The sequence below is a fragment of the Coenobita brevimanus genome, chromosome 62 (assembly GCF_032717465.1).
Source record: "Coenobita brevimanus isolate Jiangsu-jjx chromosome 62, ASM3271746v2, whole genome shotgun sequence".
NCBI lineage: Eukaryota > Metazoa > Arthropoda > Malacostraca > Decapoda > Coenobitidae > Coenobita > Coenobita brevimanus.
In genome coordinates, this window is record NC_137015.1 from 29,724,952 (window position 1) to 29,749,904 (window position 24,953).

Here is a 24,953-nt window from a genome sequence, read left to right on the forward strand (position 1 = left end):
TACTGGCAAACGAGTAGAACTGATGAAAGGTGAAATAACTTTACCAACAGTAACAGGGGTTGTTTATGTATACATTGAATATGAAAATGTAAACCTATAATTGTCATAACTGCATTTTTATTTTCCCCCACCAAATATACGTAAAATCTCTGAAGTCTACGGGATGGGAATGAAAAGTAAACATTCTTATATACGAAAAAAAAAAGTATTTCCTTGTGGATTTGAGTGACTTGATCTGTGAAACTCATGTTTTTTTTTTTATTTTACCTATTTATTAGTATTCTTTTTTTTCCAAATACCTTACTTTTCTGTTACAGTAACTTTTCTCTAATTTCTATACCTTTCATATGCATTTTATGTTACATTTTTCTGCCTACAATATATAATATATCAAGATATGTATATTTTGTGAATAGTTTAGTCTATTGTAAGTATTTTGGTATCTTAGACATGTGTAGTAAATGGATAAGGCTTACGAAAATCGTTGTTGACTAGCCGCGACCGAATTACGTAAGGGTTGTAAAACTCTATGGGGGGGAAAACGTAATTTTCGGCAATGCCCGACATGGGGAAAAAAAAATAACATTCGAGTTGAAAACGAACGTTTTCATGAATGAAACTCATGTTTTTTCAGCATTTCTGACCCATCTAGCCAATAAAAATTTTTTCCATAGTCCCGACGCTGGGCGTGTACATATAAGCCAAATCGGCCGACGCTGTACGGGTTAACATACCCTAGTCTTCTATGTTTGTATTAGCAGTAAGACCAAGAATGTTGAGCATGAAATCAGCTTGAGATGTAACTGCCAATTAAGCATGAGGGTTGGGGTGGGGGGTTGGGTAGGAGTATGGGGAAGAGTTGGGAGCTGGGGTAGAGGCGGGTGGAGCTCATTTCGTCCCCCCCATCCCCTTTCCCCTGGGTATACAGGAGTAGGAAGGGGGCACCCATGGGCAGAAATTAGTGATAATGAGTGTACATATTTCTAATGTTTTCAGAGGTCCCACCCAAATCCAAAAAAAACAATAGTCCGAAAGACCCTCAGTCCTCTGCCATTCAGATTACAGGACTTTTACTGTATATGAGACATCTAGAGCCACAGGGGCATCCCTGCCAATATACTGGTTTTGAGTTATTCAGGGGAGACAACAGGCTTAACCCACTTCTCAGTGATAGCACTGGTTGCTGTACAAGATTCGGCCTTTTGGACGGTGGTAGAAGGGCTCAAAGTCATGTGGAGGAGCAGATCAGAGCCAGGCAGGCATCCACGCTGCACAGCCCAAACCAATCAGCATTCTTGCTCTCTGCCACTCCCCCAGAGCAGCCAATCAGTGAGCATGTGGCCAGCCCGGCATGCCAGTGAGGCTTTCCTCCCGTGTTTACCGAGGCGTATAATTATTATGTATTGGATTTTTACCCCATTTATCATGGATTATTGGTGACAAGATGAGCTGTTGTTATTGAGGTTGAAGTGGGGGGTGACGAGTTCATCACGTTGTGACAGTGAGGAGGTGGTGCCTATAACTTCCCGTAAGCGTCAGAAGTGTGTGGAGAAGTGGAAAAAGGTAGAAAGGAAGAGGAAAAGAGACAGTGGTAAGAAGTATACGTCTGTGAGGGGAAGAGTAATGGCTGTGGGGAGGGGGCATACCTTTCTCCTTCCTATTTTGGTCCTGGCATTGGTCTTCTACTTATTGTGGTCTTGTCCTATGTTTGCGTTTGGGGCTACTATCTATGTGGCCAAATGAGAAATCCACTAAAACCATGGGTCCGTACTCGCGGATTGCAAGTAGACTTGCCTGCATAGTTAGGTATCCTACACATTGGTTAGGGTACACCCCGGACACGTTCTCACTGAATGTGCTCGCAATCATACACAGTAAGTGCTGCGATACGTTTAAGACAATGAAAGATTAAAGAACCATTACAACAACTATAAATTTCCGAAAAGGCGGCCTTTGAAAGGCCAGATCCTCGAACATCAGCGCAGCACCACGCACGGTTTGTTTTGATCACGTGATCGTGTCCTGCTTTTCCACAGTACTGTATTTGTAAGTTAAATATTTACATTACTGTTCTGGTACGTTTATTGCAAGTTAAAGTACTATTAACCCTTAAACCGCGGGGTTGTTTTGGCGCTCCTTGCGTGTCCCGCGGCGATATTCGCACTCCGACAGACTTTGTAAAAATATTTGCCAAAAATCAGTTATTAGTCCTAGAATATTATAATTACATATGCATATGGCACATACCTTTAGCTTTCTCCTGGGATGTTTGTTGAGCCTTTGTCGAGTACCGTAGGACTTGTGGAGACTTCCGAAGTTGGGTAACGAAGTCTCCACTTTACACTTCCCGACACCCAGTAATATGATTACCACAGCCTGATATTATCACTAGAAACACTACTCTATGATTTTCAAATACAGTAGTTTGGAATCCATACTCCAAAAAACAAAACAAAACACTGTGAAAGCAATGAAAATTACGAGCGCGTACCAGTTTCCCACTTGCGCTTGTTCGCCACTGGTATTCTGTCATTTATTATTCATAAAAACACTCACACTTTATATTTCTATTAATATATAACACTTATATATATCTGCAGACTTTACCCATAAGATTCCTTCAGTAATAGTAGTATATTGTCACTGTAGGCATTCAATCTCTCTTTCAGTAAAACGTATAGCATTCACTTTCTCATCCTGTATACTAGCATTGAGAGCGAACCTGCCACTTTCACTTTCACTTTCATAACTCATAGTATTCATACACGCTAGAGTGAAACTTTCACTTTCATTACTTCTAGTATATATACTCGTATTCTTATATTACTACTCATTTACATTTCTATTTACATTCTCTATTTTATTTACATTATTTACATTTCTATTTTATTTACACTGTGTTATGCACTGTCACTTGCGGTAACTTATAAAACTATTTTCAACTGTTCACTTATATTTACATTCATTGCTTTCACTTTCTGTTAACACATTATTTACATATTATTTACATTTCCACTTCCACTGTTTTACTCACCAGAAAGATCGTAGTCACTGTCCATCATTTTCACTGATAAATTAGCCAGTTCACTTTCCACAGCAGTCACTTAGCCCTTTACCTCTTTCCACATAAGGTTTGGTAGAGGCAGAGATCACAGGGCCCTTTGCATGGGGCTAAAAAGCGGCGGAATTGGACACGCGCGAATCCGACGTGGTTTCACCTTGAAAGACGACAGTAAACTGAATGCTGTGGTGGCCTAGGGGCAGTGAAAGGCTGCCAATGTCAGCGTGGTGACAGCTGCTAATATATACGCTATGAAATGATTGGCAGGAAATCTAGACAATGCATAATAAATTAGGTAGTTCCAGGTGAATGTAATATCACTTAGGCTTATCCCTTCCTTTCTTATATATATTTTTATTACGAGAATAGATTATACGGCATATTTCATGGGGAAATAAACAGGGAAAATTAGTGAATGAGTGCATGTGAGGTGTTGTCAGGTGATAATTAGTCAATTCCAGGTGTATGGCACTATCACTTACCTTATTTCTTTTCTTTTTATATATTATTTTGTATAAGAATAGGGCATAGGGCTAATTTCAATGGATGAAATCAGTGGAAAATTCCGGGGAAGATTTACTTAGCGCAGCGCGGCCGGCAGGCGAGAGGAGAGGGTAATGGAGGGGAGGTAGGGAGGAGAGTCAAGAACAGGGAGAAATGGCTAAATTGTCAACAATGGATGGGAGTACAGATGAGATTTAGAGTGCTGACTAGTGTTGGACATTGGCAGTACTGATAGATGATACAAGCCACCACTTGAAAGCCTGGGCGAATTCAAAATAACATAGAATCACAAAAGTGACGCCCCGCGGTATGATCCCTTGCTCCCAAGCGTCACGAAAGTGACGCCCCGGGGTTAAGGGGTTAATAATGTTAAAGCAAGAAATAGTTTTATAACCAGTTTACATGATAGGCATCGGAATATTGCCTTTTCTATTTGTTCGTTAAATACTTGCTGTACTGCTTTTCCACAGTACTGTATTTGTAAGTTAAATATTGACTGTTCTTGTGTGTACTTGTAAGTTAAAGCACTTAAATAAATTTAAAGCATTAAATAATGCCTTGTAACCAGTTAACCTGATTTATATGACTACCCATGATCGGCATCAAGTCAATTCCCCGTCAAAACATGGATGATTTCCCCTCAGGTCAATTCACACCCTGAACGAATCCCAGTCATTCTATAAATATTTATCTATCTATCTATTGCCAGACGCCATTATCTCGTAAGGAGTGGCCATTTGACTTTGAGTTATTTGTTTTACGGGGAGGGGCACTAACCCTCCACCAACCCACTTGTTGACAAGTAGGGAGCACGTATGGTTTGGTTATATGGTTACCACCCAGCGTTGTAAATGGTTTCTTGGCTTACAGAAAACCATTTGGCTTGTCACTCAATGTAAAGCCACCCGTAAAGGAAAAAGCAATAAGAAGTGACAGGAAAGATGGGAGAAATAGGAAGAGAGGAGGGCAGGCACAGAAAAAGAATAACTTATTATTAATTAATCAATACTTTTATAAATATACTTATTATTAATTAATATTTTATTAACTATATTTCAGTAGGATCCATCAAAGTCTATGTTCAATACTGTAGGCTTTGGATATTATTTATTAGTTGTACCTTTAGTCACTAATTAACTTGTTTCTTCCTCGATGTCGTCGCCTTTGTCTCGTTATTATTGTGACGGTTCTGAAACCAATCGGTGTCGGAATGTTGCCTTGTGTTTATGTATTTGTATGTTGAAGTTTTGCTGTGCAGTACTGTATTTGTAAGTTATAATATTAAATAAATCTTCTAACCACTTAAAGTGCTTCATAATGATTAACAATGGCAGATAACAGCAAAACACCACATTTAGGGTGTCTAGGGAGCAAAATAAGGAGTAGTTAAAACTTAAGCTGTTTTGCACTGAACCCGCCACGTTAGGAACGAAACCCTCCCGTTAGGGGCGGGCTTGCTGTAGTTAGGACAACAATGTCGATGGGGACGTTGAAAAGGTGTGGCGGAGCAATGTTCTGGTGCCAGACATCGTTTCCATGATGAGTTGTAGTCTCACACTATTTTTACATATTACATACAAAGGTGTTTAAACATAACTAACGAGTGTGTAATAGAGTGTGATGATAATCAACCAAACACCATCTTACTATAAGTGTGGCATGGGAATGGATGAGCGATCAGACTTGCAAAGCCCAGCATTTTCTGTCATAAACAATAAGGGTAAAGGGAAGGCGACAGAGAATTATGAATTGTGTATATGTTTAAAGTCTTGGGGAAAATATTTACCCTGTTGGTATACTTCAATGTAATCAATACCCGAGGTGTATAATGTGGATGGTAAAGTTGTGATGCTTCTATTCACGTATAAATCCCAGTTGTCTGTGGGGTTTGGCACCTCTGTATTTATGCTGACCTAGGGCCACTCCCAGTGGGGAAACCGGCCAACTAGAGGAGAACGCACCTATCATTCAAACGAGAGGGACATATTTACTCTGGGCTCTCTCTGTGTCGCAGCTGTATCTTTCTGTGGCCAATAATAAAGAGAGAGAGAAATCTGCTCAGTTTTCTGTCACCTGCACATGCTACCTCTACCATTCCTTCAGGATCTACACCGACTTCCCACCATCTCCAGTGTGTGAGAAGACATTTGGTGGAGTGTGTCAGCCGGAAGTGACTTCGACCAGGCGGAACATTATATCTTGATAACCTTGCTTGGAACAGTGCAGTCATGTCTAAGCTGATATATAAATTGGTGATCAGCTGTGGGGTTCGAATAAGCTGATATTATTAGTGACTAGTTGAGGAATTCCTACAAGCCGACACAGTGGTAAAAATTGTGCCCACTGTTTACTTTCACCACACAGTTTCCAAGAGTGTTGGTGGAAACCCCCTCCCGGACACTGTTTTGACTGCCGTAGACCCGGATGTCGTCGTGGAGACCGTGAGTGTCCTGGACATAACTATAAACCTCCAGAACAAAATGATTCTAAATCTAAAGATTCACAAAATCCACCCCATAAGGTATGACTAACCGGTGGTCATACATCCCCCACCATTAGTGTAGTGATTAACAGAAAGATAGTAGAAGCTATAGTTGATACCGGGAGTAGCTACATTCTAATTAAGGAATCAGCTGTCAAGCGAATTGGGGGAGAAGTAAATACACGGCGAAACCCGCCTCGTTTGCATGGAGTCACAGGCACCCCTTTGAGAATTATGGAAATGTTGAGGGCAAAAATTGGAGCTGGAGATGAGAAGATCCATAAACAAAGGTTCCCGGTAGTGCCACATTCTTACATTAATATGGATCTGCTCCTAGGCTGCGATGTACTAGGTCAAGCTCCTCTCATGTGGGATGAAGTAAGGAGCGTCATGGTATGGGTAGGTGCCCCTTATGTTGTGAATCATATGACAAAGGAACAAAGTTGAAAGAGTGAAGGCTGAACCAGTCGAACCCTCCAACTCACACTTCTCGCAAATCAATCTTCTTACCACCATGAAAGTAGATCCATGTCAGTTGAAGTTTATGCCCATTTCTGTAAGACAAGACCCAGGCACTAACCTTATCATTTATCCTCAACCTAAGGTCAGTCATAACAGTCACCCATATTTGGTCGAAGTCAGTTCTGAGAATTCAATCTACTTCCCTCTCGCTAATACGACTAAGAAGGAGAAGGTATTTCGTAAGGGCACAATTATTGGACTGTACGAGAGAATTGATAATCCACCTTCTGGTGGATGAACTACTCCCAGAAAATGATCAAATCAGACAAAGCGGGACACGTGTTCAGAGGTTGAAAGAATTGACTGGAGAACTAAACTGGCAACACCTCACTAGTGCCCAGCAAGAAGACTTATCTCAGTTAATCCTTAAACATGACCCTCTCTTTATTCTTGACAAAACTGAGTTAGGACTCATCAGTGGCCCTCCTGCTCATATCAAAGTAGCTGATCCTCAACCCAGTCGTGGACCCATGTACCGCTATCCCAAACAAGCGAAGCAGATCATTGCGGATATGCTAAAAGATAAGGAGGACAGAGAAATCATAGAACAATCTACTGCAGCCTGGCTGTCACCTACTGTACTTGTAAATAGGCTGGATGGTGGCAAACGTATGTGCCTCGATTATTGTTATGTGAATCAACACCTCGCGACAGACATTCACCCCCTCCCACGATTTTTTTTTTTTTTTTTTTTTTTTTTTTTTTTTTTTTTTTTATGCGAGGAAGAAGGAACCAAAGGCCATGAGCCCGCAGTAACAGTTCCCTCCAAGAGAAAAACAAAATACAATAGAGAGCCAAATTCAAGATCCGATCATTTTGAGATGCCTGGACACACTACGTTTGAAAGACTGGAGATCATAGGCAGGAGGAAATACAGACAGAGGGAGACAGTTCCAGAGCTGACCTGTTGCATAAATGAAAGACTGGGAGTAACGGTTAACTCTTGCATTAGAGAGTTGGACAGAAAAGGGATGAGAGTTTGCTGCCAGACGGGTGCTACGCGCCCGTCGTAGAGGTGGAGGAATGCAAGCAGACAGTTCAGAGGAGCAGTGACCATTAAAGTAGCGATAGAAAAGAGATAAAGATGCAACAGTGCGGCGAAGAGACAGAGGTTGAAGGGAGTCAGTAAGAGGAGGAGAGTTAATGAGACGAAAAGCCTTTGACTCCACCCTATTGAGAAGAGCTGTATGTGGGGAGCCTCCCCACACATGAGAGTTGTACTCCACACAGGGGCGGATCAAATCCCTGTATAGAGTCAACAATTGTGCAGGGGTAAAGAAAGAGCGGAGTCGGCTTAGCACACCCAATCTCTTGGAAGCAGATTTTACAAGAGATGTAATATGATCTTTCCAAGATAAGTCCCGAGTAAATGAAACCCCAAGCATGTTCAAGGATGATGCAGGATTAAGCTGAATATTATTAAACATTAGTGGGTATACCTGTGGAAGATTTTGTCGGGTTGATAGGTGTAAGAACTGAGTCTTAGATGCATTAAAGACAACCATATTATTTTTACCCCAGTCAGAGATATGAGCCAAGTCAGACATTAGGTGTGCCATAGCCTCATCCCTTGTTTCTTGAAGTAACTGTTGAGATGGGCGTTGCGGGAACCGAATGGAAAGATGAAGGGTGGAGTCATCAGCGTATGAGTGGATAGGGTTAGATGTACAGCTTAGAAGATCATTGATGAATAAAAGGAAGAGAGTTGGTGATAGGACAGAGCCCTGAGGAACACCACTGTTGATAGATCTAGGAGAAGAACGATGGCCGTCTACGACAGCGGCTATAGAACGACCAGAAAGGAAGCTAGCGATGAAGGCACAGATAGAAGGATAGAAACCGTAGGAGGGCAGTTTGGAAATTAAAGATTTATGCCAGACTCGATCGAAAGCCTTTGAGATGTCAAGTGCAATGGCAAAGCTTTCGCCAAAGTCCCGAAAGGAGGATGACCAGGAGTCTGAAAGGTAGGTGAGAAGATCGCCAGTGGAGATTCCCTGACGGAACCCATACTGACGATCGGAAAGAAGGTTGTGATAGGAAAGATGGCTTAAAATTTTTTTATTAAGAATTGACTCGAAAACTTTTGAAATACAGGACGTTAAAGCAATTGGACGATAGTTGGAGGGTTGGGAGTGGTCACCCTTCTTTGGGACTGGCTGAATGAGAGCAAACTTCCAGCAAGAAGGAAAGGTACAAGTTGACAGACAAAGGCGAAATAGTTTGCCTAGGCAGGGTGTAAGCACAGAAGCACAGTTTTTGAGAACAACAGGAGGGACTCCATCAGGCCCATATGCCTTGTTAGTACTGAGGCCAGTAATGGCAGAAAATACATCAACTGAAGAAATTTTAATGTCAGCCATGAGGAAGTCAGAGGGGTGACTTGATGGAGGAACAGCACCGGAATCGTCTAAGGTGGAATTGGAGGAGAAAGTCTGTGCGAAGAGATCTGCTTTATCAGTAGAAGAAATAGCTACAGAACCATCAGAGTAGAAAAGAGGAGGGAAGGATGATGAGGTAAAGTTGTTAGAAAGATTTTTGGCAAGGTGCCAGAAGGAGCGAGAAGAATTCGAGTTGGAGAGTTGAGAGCATTTAGTATGGATGAAATTATTTTTAGTAGAGCGAAGAACAGACTTAGCACGATTCCGGGCAGAAACGTAAAGATTATGTGATTCAGGGGTGGGTTGGCTCCGGTACCTTTTGTAGGCCTTCTCCTTGTTGCGGACAGCATTAGAACAAGCGTGATTAAACCAAGGCTTTCTTGCGTTAGTCAAAGGATATGAGAAAGGAATGTATGCTTCCATGCCCGAGAGAATAACCTCCGTAATGCGCAAGGCACACTCAGATGGCTCACAGCCATGGAAGCAATAATCATTCCAGGGAAAATCAAAGAAGTACTGCCTGAGGGCCTCCCAGTCCGCAGCTCCAAAATGCCAGAGACGACGTTTCCCTGGAGGGTCCGCAGGCCGTACTGGATGAACTAGTTGAACTAGTTGAACAAGCGGCCGGACATCAGCATTATGTCACTCCTGACATGCGTGAGGCCTATTTCCGAATTCTGTTAGATGAAGAAAGTCGTGACCTCACAACCTTCAGTGACGGGGTCGCACTATACAGATTCAGACAACTCCCATTCGGACTTAATTGCTCCCCTGCGATCTTTTCCAGGTGAATGAGTTCAATACTAGCACCCCTCTTACAGAAAGGGTGGGTCAGAAATTACTTAGACGATTTGATCCTTTGGGCTCCAGACTTCCCAACTTTACTTGACTGTTACTGAAAACGGAGTGAAATTAAATCCCAGTAAATGCAAGTTCGACCTTGATGAAGACACCTTCCTAGGTCATCAGATTTCTGCCGAAGGAAGCAAACCTGATCCAAAGTACGCTGAATCAGTCACAAAGATGAAACCTCCCACCACAGTAAAGGAAGTAAGGCGATTTCTAGGAATGTGCGGGTTTTGCAGAAAACATGTTCCACTGTTTGCAAAAGTTGCGAGGCCCCTCAACAACTTAACTAAATCTCGAGTAACATTTATCTGGACCGACGAACGCCAGAAACCCTCTGAATATCTCTAAGTCTTGCCTCATGAATGTTCCGATCTTAGTTAGAGCTCAGGTAGAACTACCACTCATTTTCACTACAGATGCTAGTAACACTCATGTTGGTGGAGTTCTGAGCCAGATTCAATCAGATGGTTCCAACAAGCCGACTGGGTATTTCTCTAAAACATTGAACCCCTGTGAGACTTGATATTCAGCATCAAATAAAGAGGCCCTAGCTGTTGTCCTTGCATGCCGTAACTTCCATCATTATCTGTGGGGTATCCGTTTTACCATAGTTACTGATCAACCACTCACTAGTATATTCAAGCGGAAGACTAGATTGCCTCGAATGAATTGGTGGATCTCAGAAATGCGAGAATAAACTGTGACATCCAGCATCTCAAGGGTAAGAACAATTTCGTAGCAGATCAGTTGTCACGCTCAGTTTGAGTAGTAGTCCGTCCACCTGAAGCCACCTGGCTCGGGTTAGATCGAGAACAAATGAAGGCCAGTCAAAGAGAAGAACTTGTATGGGGAGAACTAGCGCAGTATCTCGAAGGTGGTAGAGTTCCCGCCAAAAGACTAGCAAATACCACCTTAGATCAGTTTGCCTTAATAGACGAAATGTTATACAGTATTCAGTGCGGGAGAAGGCAGATGGTAGTCTTCATTATAGCCTCATAGTTTCTCGTGCCTTAGTTGTACAGGCCCTTCAACATGCACATGAGTTAACTGGTCATCTATGACAAAAAACTATCAAGAAGGTAGAAGAACTGTATTACTGGCAAAATCTTAAGGTTGATGTGTGTGAATGTCAAAAAATGTGTAACTTGTGAGATTCAAACGGGACACTGGATTGCAGCAACAGTGGAAGGAATTACCTCCAGTGAATAAGCTGCTGGAGAGGATTGGGATAGATCTTACTGATATGGTTGCTGGAGTCCAGGGTTACAGTTATTTTCTTACAGTAGTGGACCATTATAGCCGATTCGTTAGGTTCTGCCCCCTCAAAACAAAACAATCCACACACACCACAGACAAACTTGGGCAGAATGTGGCAGACTATGGGACACCTCACAGTATCGTCCTGGACAACGGAGGCAAGTTCACCAGCAGAGACTTTCAGCGATTCTGCCAGTGACACCGAATCACCTTCTACTACACAACCCCCTATCATCCCCAAGGGAATGGCGTCACCGAGCGGATGCATCGGACCCTGAAGTCAGTCCTCTCCACCCTATGTCAGGGCCACCCTCTTCGATGGCCCCAACTGCTCCAACCATGTCAGATTCCCATGAATTAGGCAGTTCATTAATCCATGGGACAGCAACCCTACTTCGCCTTCTTCTCTCGCCATTCACCTAGGCTGGTCAGTGCACCCTTACCCTCTGTTGACGGTGAGGAAAACGAGATGGCTGTCACCCATGCTCTTATTTGGGAAACGCATTGGAAGATGAAGCGTCAGTATAGAGACGTCGCTAACCGAAGGCGGAAGAATCAAACAGTTGGAGTTGGAACCCTTGCGTGGATTAAGAAGGAAACTGTGGCACCTGGTACGTGTCGAAAACTTAATGTGAAATGAGATGGTCTGAACCGTGTAGTGGAAGTGTTGATGGACGGAAGTGTGTAAGTGGTAGAAAATGTGTTCACAGGGAAAAGGGTACAAAGAGTCACAGGACAAGAGAAACCTTACTATGGAGGTGAAAAGTGGCTCTTAGAACCCTTGGATGAGGTCTTTGAACCTGACCTGATTGATGAACAATTACCACCCCGTGAGAGACGCCCTCCCCAGAGACTTATTGAAGAATGTTGAGTGCTGAAGGTGGTTATTGCAGTATTAAGAGATGGTTAGGGAAAAGTGTGCAAGTCAGACTGTCCGACAGTTGACTGTGACAATTTAGAGTTCAAGAGAAGTTTCATCTAACGAGAATTCAGAAAGTTTCATCTTGTAGAGAGTTTCATCTTGTGTCTAGGGCACAGCCCAGTTCAGTGGGAAGGTTACCTTAATTCAAGGGACAGTGTGCACCTACCCCCTCAAGTTACAGTCAACATGGTCTAGGGTGAAAGTGACTTCAGGACCTGACAGGCACTCGTCAATTGCTAGGTGGTGAGCTGGAAGCGTAAGGATGAATGGATGTGAGTGTGAATGTGATTAGTCTGTATGTGGTGTGAATGGGAAGCACCCCTGGGACAATCCCGGCAGCGAGAGTACAGGTTAGTCCAGGTGAGACGACCATGTTGCCACCCAGGCAGGAGGTTGGCTGGGGCACACCTCTCCACTGGGTTTCGAAAGTTTACCGTGACAGAGAAGTAACCCCCTGGGGTACGTGTTTTTACTTGTGGACCGACAGGTGCCACTTATTGGAATTAGAGTCGGGGAAATCTTTGTTCACAGAGTTGTGTTCACAGTCAAATTTGGGAAGTCCGTCCCGTCTACACACACGTCCCTAGGAAATGTAGATGAATGATTTGAATGTTGACTTCTGATGTTAAAATTTTTTTTTTCCAGAGGCAGGACCCGTGTACTTCCATAATTTTAAGTATACGTTAGTATAAGCTAGTATTGTAAGTGTAATTTTAAACTTAGGTAATGTTATAAATATAGTCAGTACAGTTCATGATTTAACTGTTACAAGTTCTATATTTAAGTCTAGTCTTAACTGATATTCATAATGTGAGCATGATTCTGTTACTGATAGTACCAAATTGAGTATTGGTGTGAATATGATTAATGTTTATCTATAATGAACCAGCCGTTATTAACAAAGAAGTATAACCACGGAAGTTTTAGTAGGGATTAACAATCGCGAAATGTCTTGCTTTATATTCTGATCTAGAGATTTACCTGCCGAAGTTAGTAGCATTCCCCTTTTGAACTATGCAGTGGTGAATTGATAATGTCTGAAGTAAGACTGCTGATGACAGTCATCTGTGAAGCGTAAAATTCATGTTATTGAGTCCTGTTTACAGTCAAGTAGGCATATGTAAACAACATGGGTAATAAAACTGTTCGAATTCCTAATTAATCTGGCTTCGTTATGATTAACCCCTTAACCGCGGGCTTGTTTTGCTTTTTCTTGCGGCTCCCGCGGGCATATTCCGCTCCGACAGACTCTAAAAATATTTGCCAAAAATCAGTTATTAGTCCTAGAATATTAAAATCAAATATGCTTATGGCACATACCTTCAGCTTTCTCCTGGGGTGTTTGTTGAGCCTTCGTCGAGTACCGTAGGACTTGTGGAGACCTCTGAAGTTGGGTAACGAAGTCTCCACTTTACACTTCCTGACAACTCGTAATATGATTACCACAGCCTGATATTATCACTAGAAACACTATTCTATGATTCTCAAATAGTTTGGAATCCATACTCAAAAAAAAAAAAAAAAAAAAAAAAACACTGAAAACAATGAAAATTACGAGGGCGTATGACCTTCCCACTTCCGATCGTTTGCCGCTGGCGTTCTGTCATTTATTATTCCAAAAAAACACTCAGTTTATATTTCTATTACTATATAACACTTATATATATCTACAGTCTTTATCCATAAGTTTCCTTCAGTAATAGTAGTTTATTGTCACTGTATGCATTCAATTTCTTTCAGTAAAATATGTAGCATTCACATTCTCGTCCCGTATACTAGCACTGAGAGTGAATGTCACTTTCACCTTCACTCTCATAACTCATAGTATTCATACATGCTAGAGTGAAACTTTCATTTTCATTACTCCTAGTACTGTATATATACTCGTATACCTATAATACTACTCATTTACATTTCTATTTACGTAATCTATTTTATTTACATTTCTATTTTATTTACACTGTGTTATGCACTGTCACTTGAAGTAACTTATAAAACTATTTTCCACTGTTCACTTACAGTTACATTCACTGCTTTCACTTGCTGTTTACACATTATTTACAATTCCACTTGCACTGTTTTACTCAACAGAAAGATCGTAGTCACTCTCTATCAATTGTCAGCCTTTTACCTCTTTCCACACGTGGTTTAGTAGGGGGTAAAGGTCACAGGGCCCTTTGCATGGGACTAAAAAGCGGCGGAAGTTAGCAGGAGCAAATCCGACTTACTTTCACCTTGAAAGACGACAGTAAACTGATAGGGGTGGGCCGGGGTGGCCTACCTAGGGAGAATGCATTACTGCCAACGTCAGCCTCTTGAGAGCTGCTAATATATAGCTGTGAAATGATTGGCAGGAAATCTAGACAATACATTATAAATTAGGTAGTTCCAGGTGAATGTAAATATCACTTAGGCTTCTCCCTTCCCTCCTTATATATATTTTTAGTACAAGAATAGATTATAAGGCATATTTCAAGGGGAAATAAACAGCGAAAATTAGCAAACGAGTGCACGTGAGGTGTTGTCAGGTGATAATTAGCCAATTCTAGGTGTATGACACTCTCACTTACCTTATTTCTTTTTGGTATATATTATTTGGTATAAGAATAGGACATAGGGCTTATTTCAATGGATGAAATCAGTGGAAAATTCCAGGGAAGATTTACTTAGGATAGCACAGCCGGGCAGGCAAGAGGAGAGGGTAATGGAGGGAAGGTAGGGAGGGGAGTCAAGAACGGGGAGAAATGGCTAAATTGTCAACAATGGATGGGAGTACAGATGAGATTAGGAGTGCTGACTAATGTTGGACATTAGCAGTACTGATAGATGATACTTGAAAGCCCGGGTGAATTCAAAATAACACAGTATCGCAAAAGTGACGCCCCGCGATATGATCCCTTGCTCCCAAGTGTCACAAAAGTGACGCCCTGCGGTTAAGGGGTTAAGACTCCTGTACGCTTATTACAAAAATTTTAAACATCTTAAGTCATTTATCTACGTATGTTGAGCGCAAATGTATATCTCATATTCTTTGGAGATCTAGAGACAAAATATTACAAAGTAATCACTTAAAGTTTCAACCGATTCCCAAACACTGTCTTGATGCTTATAAAAGGCGAGGAGCCGCGCTGAATATTTCAGATCATTGCTCCTCTTCATCGTTACAAGTTAGTGCCCGAACTCTCAACCCCCCCTTCTCTCCCTTGTGTGATAAGTCGTCATATACAGTACGTAAGTTAAATTTGTGGTATTTCCCTTGATCCTTCTTGTACTGAATAATGAGATCATCGTTCCTCTTTATCATTACAGACTGTCTGTTCAAGCCACTGCCAAACGCATCACACTAAATCACCCCCCCCCCTTTTTTCCCTAGTTCATGTAGCCTAAGTAACGAATAAATAAGCTGGTCCATTTTGATTACAATCCGTTTGATCAATGTTCATATAATTACTGTAACTTTACTACATATGATTCTTGAGTTATACGAGTTTAATCTTAGGAGAATATCTTGGTGGTAATCTTTAATTCTTCGAATCTTCCCGAGAGTCCAACTGTGACCCCAGGATTAATATATTCACGTGTATCAGTATTCTTTGAATCTTCCTGAGAGTCCAACAGTGACCATAAGATTAATATATCCATGTGTACCAGTATTCTTTGAATCTTCCTGAATGTCCAACTGTGATCATGCGATTAATATATCCATGTGTATCAGTATTCTTTCAATATTAACTTAGCTTGTAAAGTTTCATAGTTCTAGTGATGTAGGTCTATCTATATCTATCTATCTGCCAGACGCCTGAATCCCGTTTGTGGTGGCCACAAACAAATCGCCTCCACGTCGCCCTGTCCCCCGCCATTTCACTGCCCTGCTCCCAACTCACACCCCCCTCTCTCATATACCTCCCCACCCCATCTTTATTTCGTTTGGGTTCATTCACAGTTTGAAGAATAATCTGTCTCAGTTCTTGATGCTCAGTTAATCTTAGGTTATTTCGAGTTCAAGTTTTGCTATCCTTTAAGGAGTGGTACAGACGAGATCAAGTGGCCCGCATGGTGTGCTAATATCTAACTATTCACGCCCTCTCAAATAAGACCACGCTACCAAATTGCCCATAAACTCTAAGATCACGCTACCTCATTTCCCATAAATTCTCAAGTAAGATCATGCTACCCTATTTCTCTTAATCTCTAAAATTCTCCAATAAGATCACGCTACCCCATTTTCCATAATCTCTAAAATTCCCAGCATTACACTGGTGTAATTTATTGATGACCAAAATTTCTTGTGTTACACTGGTGGCCAAATTTCTCAGTATTACATACTGTATATATAATCACTCTAATATCCGGACGCCCAATATCCGAACATCCCCACTATCCGGACATAAGAATGTTTCATACTGTACTTTTTCCATACTATACTTACCTCATTTCACTCTTTAATGTCCTTTATTGGTGTGAATAGGGTGTTAGGAGCTATGCATGTGCAGTAGGAAGGTGTTTTTCTGAGTTAGGCTAGGTTAGGGTCCATAAGTACCAGTCCAGGAGCCAGTCACCAGAATGTTTATTATTGTATGAACCTACTTCTAAACCCTCATTTTATGTTTCTTTTGCATTTATTTCAGTCATTTATGTGCCTTATTGGTGTGATTTGGGTCTTAAATAGGTGCTATGCATGTCCAGAGGGAGTTATATAGGTGTTTCTCTGAGTTAGGGTCCATAAGCACAAGTCCAAAAGCTGGGGCCCAATATCCGGACCTACCTATGGCTTTATTACGTCGGATATTGGAGTGATTACTGTATATATATATATATACAGTATATATATATATACAGTAAGACCTCAATATGATGGACATCAGTAGACCGGAATTCACATTTATCGGAATCGAGGAGCTACCAGACTACCTGACCACTTCAGCTATGTTCACCATGGTAAAGTAAATAAAAGACATGGCTATCAGTATTATTACATATATTAAACCACTCGACTATTGCAGTGAAGGTATAATACAGTATAGTACTGTAGTGGTAGTGAAAACAGTTTAAAAACCGCTGGTGCGATCCGGACTAATGTCTGATATATCGGAAAAAGTCTGGGTTAGTAGGGGGAAGTCCGAATGTCTTTTTAATCGGAATTTCGCTGTAATCGGAATGACTTAGGCCCAAATTAGTCCGTTATAGTGAGGTCTTACCGTATATATGTAAGTGTATATATATATATATATATATAGATATACAGATATATATATATAGATATATATATATATATATATATAGATATATATATATATATATATATATATATATATATATATATATATATATATATATACAGTAATCACTCCAATATCCGGATCAATAGAGCCATCGGTAGGTTCGGATATTGGTTTTGTCCGGATATTGGGCCCCAGCTTATGGACTTGTACTTACGGACCCTAACACAGAGAAACACCTATACAACTCCCCTCCGGACATGCATAGCACCTATTTAACACCCAAATCACACCAATAAGGCACATAAATGACTGAAATAAATGCAATAGACACATAAAATGTGGGTTTAGAAGTATGTTCATACATTAATAAACATTCTGGTACTTATGGACTCTAACCGAACCTAACCTAACCGAACCTAACCGAACTCTGAAAAACACATTCCTACTGCACATGCATGAGGTAAGTTTAGTATGGAAAGAAGTACAGTATGACACTTTCTGGTAAGTATAGTATGGGAAAAAATACAATATTAAACATTCTGGTAAATATAGTATGGAAAATAGTACAACATGAAACATTTTGGCTACTTACAGCAAGTCCCTGGCCACCTCGATGAATAACCGCCTCCTCTCGGACTCTGACAGTAAGAACGATTTCCTGAAGCACTTGCACTACACTCTTCCTGAAGTCTTGCACTGAACTTAGTCACTAACACACAGAAGTCCGTTCTTTTCACAGTGTTCACTTTAGTCCAAATAATGTTCCATTAAATTTAAGTGTTGCACATTAACTTTTCCCAATTTTTTTAAGTTTCCAAAGCCAAAACAAAGAAGGTTAGTTACGTTAAATTTCTTTTCTACTTAGTCTTTTCTCCCAACTTGAAAACCTTAACACAACACACCGTTTTTTCACTGCACAACACTCAAAATTCCCGTGTGGTCTAGTGGAGAAGTTCTTGCTGTTTATTCACTGTCAGAGCCCGAGAGTATCACTGGCAGGCGTCCAAGGGGTGCATCGGTGGGTAGTGGTGATGGCGTACCGACTACAGAAGACTCTGAAGACAGCCGCAAACTCACGTCGAGCGGTGACTCCACTGTAGCTGATGTGCTGGGCTGTGGCTCGGAGCATGAGGGCCTGTCTTGGGGAGGCAACGAGTGGAACCAGGGCTTGGCACAGCGGGGGTCACGGGCCTGAAAAAACTGTCAATCGTTGACTGACGCAAGGACCGACGATTCTGGCGATTGATGATGCGCTGCCGGAAAGCACGCACTTCCGCCCCCCCTCCCAAGGGCCCCATCTCCCTGTCGCAGTCCGGGTGTTCCAGGTAGTCTAGGACGAACTCTAGATGTTCCCGGAGTGCGCTCAGCTTGGGGATGGCTGGAGTAGTGTCCTGCTGGGCGGAGTCTGCATCATCATCGCCTTCGTCGTCGGAATCTTCAAGTTCGGGACTGACACCAGCAACCGAAGACGCGATCTCGATATCAGACAACGTCTGATACCCAGGATCGCCCTCGTCGTCGTCCAACCACTCACGAACATCGTCCACATCAACATCGTCGCCGTGCGTACGGAGCCGTGCATGGAAGTCATCCACGTCAAACCCTAGGAAATCGTACTCCACATCTGTTCCGAGAAGCAGAGCGAGACCAACCATTTTCAAGAGTTTTCACAGGGACTTCCTTCCATGCACTAGCCCAGTTGTACAGCGCAGACTTGATGTTGTAGCGGCGAAGGTTTTCCAAAGTCCGCTTGCCTCGAGTGTCACGTCCTTCCCTGCGCTCGTCCTCGTCCTCGAGAACCACCATCACCTCGTCCAGGAACTTCCGACGGTACAGGCGCTTTGTTGCCACGATCACTCCTTGGTCCATTGGTTGAATGAGAGCAGTCGTATTAGGTGGCAGAAACATGCACCTAATACGGCCATTCTCAGCAACCAAGTCCTTGTCGCACGGGTGGGCAGGTGCATTGTCGAGGAGAAGGAGAGCCTTTACCTGGTCGCGAGGAATTCCCAGTGTCTTCGTCTGGTAATGTATGACCTCCTTGGAAGTGATGGTGAAACCAGTCTTTGAAAATCACAGCTGTGAACCATGCTTTCAAAGAATGGTACCATACGACAGGAAGGACATCCATCACCCCACGAAGGCACCGAGGCTGCTTTGCACGGCCAACAATAACGGGCTTAAGCCGGTGCATGCCGTTAGCATTGGCACAACACAAAGCAGATATCCGTTCCTTAGAAAGCTTGCGGCCAGGTACACGCTTCTCCGTCTCATCGGCGAGAGTGTTCGTTGGCACCGAGCGATAGAATAGGCCAGTTTCGTCAGCGTTATAGACTTGACCGAGAGTGAGGCCCTCCCTGTCGATCAAGCCTTTCACCTTGTGCCGAAACTCGTCCACTCCATCCTCGTTAGCGTCCAATGCTTCGCCATGTGCTTTACGGTTAGTAAGGCCATGTCGCAACTTGAACGCGAAGAGCCAACCCTCGGATGCCTTGAAGTCTAGGGCGTCGTGAAGCCTTGCAAACTTCTCAGCAGCAGCCTTCAGCTCCGTTCCACGTACCATCACACCAGCTGCACGTTGCTGTCGATACCAAATCAACGTGGAGCGGTCGATCTCTGCATACTTGGGAGTAAACATAACCTTCCTCTCCACGTTGCGTTTGCTTCTCGACGAGAAGTCAGCCGTGTACTGCATGAGCTTGTCTCGGGAACGCTTGATATCAAACAAAGTCGACCGGGCCAGGTTGAACTCGCGGAGAATGCGAGAGGAAGACCAACCCGCATCAACCTTCTCCAATATCTCCCGTTTCTTCTCCAGAGTCAACACCACTCTCTTCCTTTTCTCAGGAGGCGGGGCCATCATCACACACACTAAGAGTAGGGCAGAGAGCAGCAGGAGGCCTTGCAGCAAGTACGGCACCACCACAAAAGCGAGCACGTGGGCAGCCATTACGAAGAGCGCAGGTCCAGTCGCGGTGAGAGACAGGCGGGAAGTGGGGAGGATGCAGCGGCGCTCTATCGGACGTCGGAGGAATGACGAACCAAAACAATGCTCTCACGCGGCGCGCGCGGCAAGTTCAAATTACGGACGGCAAAAAATCGGTTTTTTTTCCAATTTTTTTGGATTTTCGGACCATTTTGGGAATGTTTGATCCCAGGACGATAAGGTTCGGTTAGTGGGGATGTTCGGTTATTGGGCGTCCGGATATTAGAGTGATTACTGTATATATACAGGTAACTCGAACGGAACACGATCTCACGGAACGCGCTCGCAATTATACACGGTTAGGGCTGGGATACATATAATACAACGTAAGATTAAAAAACCATTATGAAAACTACAAATTAACGCAGGAGAGGCCTTTGAAAGATCAAATCCTCGAACGTCACCGCAGCGCGCGGTTTGTTTTGATTACGTGACGATCTAGGTGGGAAATTATTCAGTGAGTGAGACATTCCCGAGTACAGTAGCACAGTATTTGTAAGTTAAATATTTGCAGTACTGTACTGTTCTGGTAAGTTTATGTGCAACTTAAAGTACTATTAAATAACGTTAAAGCAAGAAATAAAGTCTTATATCCAGTTTTTTTTTTTTTTTTTTTTTTTTTTTTTTTTTTTTAAATGCGAGGAAGAAGGAACCAAAGGCCAAGAGCCCGCAGTAACAGTTCCCTCCAAGAGAAAAACAAAATACAATATAGAGCCAAATTCAAGATCCGATCATTTTGAGATGCCTGGACACACTGCGTTTGAAAGACTGGAGATCATAGGCAGCAGGAAATACAGACAGAGGGAGACAGTTCCAGAGTTGACCTGTTGCATAAATGAAAGACTGGGAGTAACGGTTAATTCTTGCATTAGAGAGTTGGACAGAAAAAGGATGCGAGTCTGCTGCCAGACGGGTGCTACGCGCCCGTCGTAGAGGTGGAGGAATGCAAGCAGACAGTTCAGAGGAGCAGTGACCATTAAAGTAGCGATAGAAAAGAGATAAAGATGCAACAGTGCGGCGAAGAGACAGAGGTTGAAGGGAGTCAGTAAGAGGAGGAGAGTTAATGAGACGAAAAGCCTTTGACTCCACCCTATTGAGAAGGGCTGTATGATAGGCGTCAGAATATTGCCTTTTTTATTTGTTCGTTTTTTCCTCAGTACTGTACAGTATTTGTAAGTTAAATATTTAGTGTTCTCGTATGTACTGTACTTGTAAGCACTTAAATAAAGTTAAATAATTAAATAAAGCCTTGTAACCAGTTAACCCGAATTATATGATTACCCATGATCGGCGTCGGAATATTGCCTTTTTTGTTTGTTCGTTAAACTCTTACTGTACTGCTTTTCTACAGTACTGTATTTGTAAGTTAAATATTTACTGTTCTGGTATGTACTTGTAAGCAATTAAAGCATTAAATAAAGCCTTGTAACCAGTTAACCTGATTTATATGATTACCCATGATCGGCGTCGGAATATTGCCTTTTTTGTTTGTTCGTTAAAGACTTATAATAAGAGAAAAATACATTTTTGTCTTGGTATCTTTACCTATTTGCTCAGGTTTGCTGTAATGGTTTGGATCATTTGATGTAATGCAACGTGTAGAAAACTGTGAAAACTTTCGGGAAGTGAATGAAAATCTGGGACATGAGACTGACCTTGACTTCACCCTCTCATGTATCATCTGTCAGCTCATCATCTGCTATCGTGATGAGTGGATGTACGATTTTTCGCTCGTGGCCATTCCTAACCATACATAGTTACATCCATTATCTCGACCCAGACAGAAAATACAATCTTTTTCCTCCCTTGCAAAACACAAACAACTACCCTGTTTACGAGACAGCAATATATATTGCGAAAATAACAAGGTAAAATGATAAAGATGAACGTAAAATGATAAAGATGAACATGTTATGACGGAAGAAGTACGTTTTCCCCGTCTGTAAACGTATTTATTTCTGCTTTGTATCTGTATTCGTAATAATTAGACTTAATGTTAGTTCTGAAACTGCATTACGATTCTGTTTTTAGCCATTCTCGTGGTGTGGGAGCTGGAAGTTGTGACACAACTTCCTTATTGCAAATCGGACTGACCCTCCACTTCATTCTCCCGTGGCAGAGTCTAGCCTTGGAGGACGTGCAGTTTTCTCATTTAGGACTGAAAATTCAACTCTTTCGCTCCCTTTTCCAAGCATGGGCACAACGATGACGTAAAAAATAACTCGAAACTACCATAAACGTAAATCAAAAAGGTCAAAATGTATTCATAACATTTTTTTTTTTTCCAGCCATTCCTAACAGATTATGTACTGAAATCATTCGATATCACAGTACTGCATTTCTAAGTTAAATATGTACTGTTCTGGTATGTACTTGTATGTTAAAGCACTGGTACCAGTTAACCTGATTTATATGATTACCTATGATCGGCGTCGGCATGTTTCCTTGTGTTTACGTACAGTATTTGTGTGTTGAAGTTTTGCTGTGGAGTACTGTATTTGTGAGTTATAACATTAAATAAACCTTCTAACCACTTAAAGTGCTTTCTAGTGATTACCAGTGACAGATAACAGAAAAAACAACACATTTGGGGGGGTCTAGGGAGCAAAATACGGAGTAGTTTAAATATACGCGATTTCGCACCTAACACGGCACAGTAGGAACGAAACCCACGTGTTCCGTGTGAGTTACCTGTATATATATATATACAGTAATCACTCTAATATCCGGACGCCCAATATCCGAACATCCCCACTATCCGGACATAAGAATGTTTCATACTGTACTTTTTTCCATACTATACTTACCTCATTTCACTCTTTAATGTCCTTTATTGGTGTGAATAGGGTGTTAGGAGCTATGCACGTGCAGTAGGAAGGTGTTTTTCTGAGTTAGGCTAGGTTAGGGTCCATAAGTACCAGTCCAGGAGCCAGTCACCAGAATGTTTATTATTGTATGAACCTACTTCTAAACCCTCATTTTATGTTTCTTTTCATTTATTTCAGTCATTTATGTGCCTTATTGGTGTGATTTGGGTCTTAAATAGGTGCTATGCATGTCCAGAGGGAGTTGTATAGGTGTTTCTCTGAGTTAGGGTCCATAAGTACAAGTCCATAAGCTGGGGCCCAATATCCGGACAGAACCAATATCCGGACCTACCTATGGCTTTATTACGTCGGATATTGGAGTGATTACTATATATATATATATATATATATATATATATATATATATATATACACACAGTATATCATACATGTATGTTTGTGTGTGTCTGTGTGTGTGTTAACAAAATATTCATGAAACAAAAATACTGGGATGGAATATGAATGAAAATATCTTTGATGCAAAGAAAATAAAGTGTAACTGAAAAGCATTTTAAAGAAAAGGAGTGACAAATTAAGATGTATCTAAAGTGTACAGAGAAAAATTAATGAATCAGCTCTCTCTCTCTCTATCAACATTTCATTAAAAATTGCTAGTCTGGACATGAACAACTGGGCTAGGCAGCAAGTATTTTTCAAACAGCCAGGAAATACTAAATAGTGAGAGAGAGAGAGAGAGAGAGAGAAAGAGATGGGGAAAGAGCAATTAAGAGACTGGTCCCTCTCCCCCCCCCTCATACTCAGCCCCCTCCCCACCAATACCCCACCCATCTCTCTCTTTACACTAGTGTCAAATATATGGGTAGCCACAGGGCAGCTGCCGAGCTTCTCAAAGAGCCAACTCTACTGCTTCGTATCCTTAAGCTGCTTCACCTACAAGATCATTTTAGTCCCCACCCAAAACTACAATGTCATCATCCCCCATACCTACCTTCTACATTATTCAATCCAGCCTGTGGAGCATACAGGTATTCGATATACATGAAAACGTGTCCCCACCGAACAAAATTTTCCTTACTATTATCCTTCCACTCACTCTCAATAAATTCATGACATTCCACCCTTTTCTCCTTAGCCAACAACCCCATACCACCATATCCATCTGCCCTACTCTGCCAAAATATCTTGTATCAACAATCCCTCCCCGCAATCACTTTGGATCTTCCCCTGTAGCTAACCTCCTGCACACATCCAACATCCATCCCCCTACTCAATGCCTCAATCACTTCCCCTGCTCTACCCCTCAAACTGCCCACTTTCCAAGATGCCACTCTGATTCCCTTGGGTGATTTAGTTTCCTCAGGCTTGCTCTGATTTTTCTGTCATAATTGGTACAAAGTAAAGGGGAGAGACAGACCACAGGCCCCTTTCACCGGTACAGACCGAAGTCCAGGCATGGGACCTAGGACCCATAGCCCACCAGCCATGACCAGTGGCTTTGGGGCTCCCTGCCAAGACTGCTACAGGGACACCCTCCAAGCGCACCTTGGCACTGTAACTGACCCGCCATTATTGACCCATTGATAGGGCAGCCTCCTGGGGCACTACTCCCAGGTTCAGGCCTCTCTCTATTGGGTGGAAGCGACAGCCTTGGAACTGCAATGCCCTGTACCCTCTAGCACAGATCCGAGCTCCATCCCATCCCGGGGCTCATGTCACACCTCCCCTTCTTTTCTTGTTTGCCTCTGCCTCTAGCACAATATATGACCATTAGACAATTCTGTGACTGTACCACCTGGTATTCTGATCTCGCTAAGATCTACGACACCCCAACTTACATACCTCAGTTCTTCAAGAGGAATAGCTAAGTTAGCTTCACTAGCAAGAGTTTGGACATCGAAAGTCACAAGTTTCAATTTCCAAAGGCGGTGTGCAATGACATAAT

The 24,953-nt window shown here is 42.3% G+C and overlaps 1 protein-coding gene across 1 annotated transcript in view; it reads right to left on the reverse strand.

Annotated features, from left to right (window-relative positions):
* The window catches only part of CCT2 (chaperonin containing TCP1 subunit 2), a 221,640-nt gene that overhangs the window by 40,849 nt on the left and 155,838 nt on the right, over positions 1–24,953 (reverse strand). The window lies entirely within an intron of this gene.